The sequence below is a fragment of the Mus caroli genome, unplaced genomic scaffold (genome assembly GCF_978045245.1).
Source record: "Mus caroli unplaced genomic scaffold, Mus_caroli_1 scaffold_2, whole genome shotgun sequence".
NCBI lineage: Eukaryota > Metazoa > Chordata > Mammalia > Rodentia > Muridae > Mus > Mus caroli.
The window spans coordinates 16,109,610-16,112,379 of NW_028227257.1; the positions used below are offsets into that span (position 1 = coordinate 16,109,610).

General features: G+C 46.5%; 1 pseudogene; it reads right to left on the bottom strand.

Annotated features, from left to right (window-relative positions):
• Nucleotides 1-1,614: 1,614 nt before the first annotated feature.
• LOC110290308 (60S ribosome subunit biogenesis protein NIP7 homolog pseudogene) lies at nucleotides 1,615-2,425 on the bottom strand (annotated as a pseudogene).
• Between the last annotated feature and the right edge of the window lie 345 nt (nucleotides 2,426-2,770).

The window sequence follows — 2,770 nt, forward strand, 5'->3', positions numbered from 1 at the left end:
GAAGGCCAAAGAAGCTGGGTTCTGTCCCAGTGAAGGATGATGGCGATGGCAGCAGAAGCAGCAGCCAAATGCATGCACTCTCCAGCAGGGCACAAAGGCAGGCAGGCATAAAACAGCCCTTCTTTTTCTTTAGATCTTTTTAAACTGGGCTATCAATAGGCATAGGTGGTGTCCATAGTGGGAGGGGGTGGTCTTTCTCCTTCAGTTAATCATTCTAGGAAATACCACTTGGTTTGGTGAGGGTTTCTATTGCTATGATGAAATACCAAGACTAAAAGTAACTTGGAGAAGAAAGGGTCTATTAAGATTATATATCTCGACCAGGCAGTGATGGCACACGCCTTTAATCTCAGCACTTGGGAGGCAGAGGCAGTCAGATCTCTGAGTTTGAGGCCAGCATGGTTTATAGAGTGAGTTCTAGGACAGTCAGGGCTACACAGAGAAATCCTGTCTTGAAACATAAAAACAATTACATATCATGAGTTGTAGTTCACTGAGGGCAGAACTTCAAACCAGGTAGGAATATGGAGGCAGGAGCTGATGCAAGCAGAGGCCATGGAAGAGTGATGCTTAGTGGCTTTCTCCCTATGGCTTCTCAGCCTATGTCTTAGTCAGGGTTTCTATTCCTCCACAAACATCATGACCAAGAAGCAAGTTGGGGAGGAAAGGGTTTATTCGGCTTACACTTCCATGCTGCTGTTCATCACCAAAGGAAGTCAGGACTGGAACTCAGACAGGTCAGGGAGCAGGAGCTGATACAGAGGCCATGGAGGGATGTTCTTTACTGGCTTGCCTCCCCTGGCTTGCTCAGCCTACTCTCTTATAGAACCCAAGACTACCAGCCCAGGGATGGTCCCACCCACAAGGGGCCTTTCCCCCTTGATCACTAATTGAGAAAATGCCTTACAGTTGGATCCCATGGAGGCATTTCCTCAACTGAAGCTCCTTTCTCTGTGATAACTCCAGCTGTGTCAAGTTGACACAAAAATAGCCAGTACAGCCTAAATTCCTATATAAAACAGGAAAGTCAGTCCAGAGGTGCAACCCTGCTACACACACAGTCGGCTGCCCCACCCCCCAACAATCACTGACTGAGAAAATGCTTTACAGCCTGATCTCACAGAGGTGCTTTCTCAAGTGAGGCAAAAGATGTAATTCTAGCATTTTTCTTTGCTTGTTTGTTTTCAATTTTCAAACATACAAAAAAAAGAGAGAAAGGAAGGAAGAGAGAGAGGGAGGAAGGAAGGAAGGAAGGAAGGAAGAAAAAGAAAGAGGGAAAGAAAAGAAGAAAGGAAAAAGGAAGGAAGGAAGGAAGAAGGGAAGGAAGGGAGGGAGGGAGGGGGAGGAAGGGAGGGAGGGAAGAAGGAAGGAAGGAAGGACGGAAGGAAGGAAGAAGTTCATTGGACATTCATATATCCATCACTAGACACAATTGTTATTAAAACACCGTCCCTCTTCCATTCTTGTTTAACTGAAGGCTGGAGAACTTGGAGTAAATTATAGGAATCATATTTCTCAAATGAAATGCTTTAGTGTGAGAGAGTTAATTTGCCTTTTTCATTGCTATTTTTTTTTTTTAAAACACTCCATTTACTCACACAAAACACTCTCAGGTTCTGGTTTGCCTATTTTAGATTTTTGAGACAAGGCTCACTATGTAGCCCAGGCTAGCCTTGAACTCGCCAAGTAGCCTGAGCTGGCCTTATACTTGTGATCCACCTGCTTTTGACTCTAAAGGGCCAGAGACCCTATTTTCGAGCCATTTCTGTTGATAAGAACCCAAGTTGCGTATCTCAGTGTAGTCCAGATTTAATCTGATGGCCGCACACAGGAAACAAAGCTAAGTCCTCTCACACAGCAAAATGTTCTTGGGATGACCGTCCTAAGTCAGTGTCTCTTCATGGCGTACGTACTCCCCAATGTCTGCTTGGTGGAACACCACAATTGCCATGGGGTCCACTTTTCGGCAGTCTTGGGTAGACTTTGCTGCCACCCCAAAACCCAGAGGAATGTCCGCCATGGAATAGACCACCACTCCCTAGTACTGAGACGTGTTCTCAGTAATTCGACCCAGACCGGATTTCAACACATGGTTTCCATACAAGAAGGACTGTTCTGCTCCTGGCTTCACCCACACTTTATACTTGGCATAGGGGGCCAGGTAATCCAGAGCTGTCACGTGCAAGCGGAACTTGTGGGTCTTGGTAAACTTTCCAAAACACGTCCCCAGCGACACGAGCTTGTCTCCAGAGATGTTGGCGGCCAGCTTCAGCATCATCTCACTCACATAGTAAACTCGGTCGTTGTGCAGCCGGAAACAGTACGTGCCGTCCGGTCTGTCCACCAGGAGTTGCAGGTTCTCTCCGATGTACTTTGAGATCTTCTCAAACATGACCCAGGTCTCTTCTTCAGTCAAAGGCCTCATCTTGCCGCTTGCTTGGCTCCAGGGAATCCTCTCATTGCTATTTTTTAAGATTGATTTTTATGTGTCTAAGGGCCAGAAGAGGGTGTCAGATCCCCTGGGAACTAGAGTTACAGATGATTGCTGGGAATTGAACCCACGTCCTTACAAATGTTCTAAAGCACTGAGGTACCTCAGCGAGCCACCCTGACCATCTCAGGTATTTTATAAGTAACAGGCACATTATCTCTAACATAGGCTGCAGTATGTGTGCCCATGTTTGTGTGTGCACTCACATGTGAGTCCATGACTGCAGATGCAGGCCGGAGGTCAATGATGGGCGGGCATCTCCCTCACTTTTTCTTCACT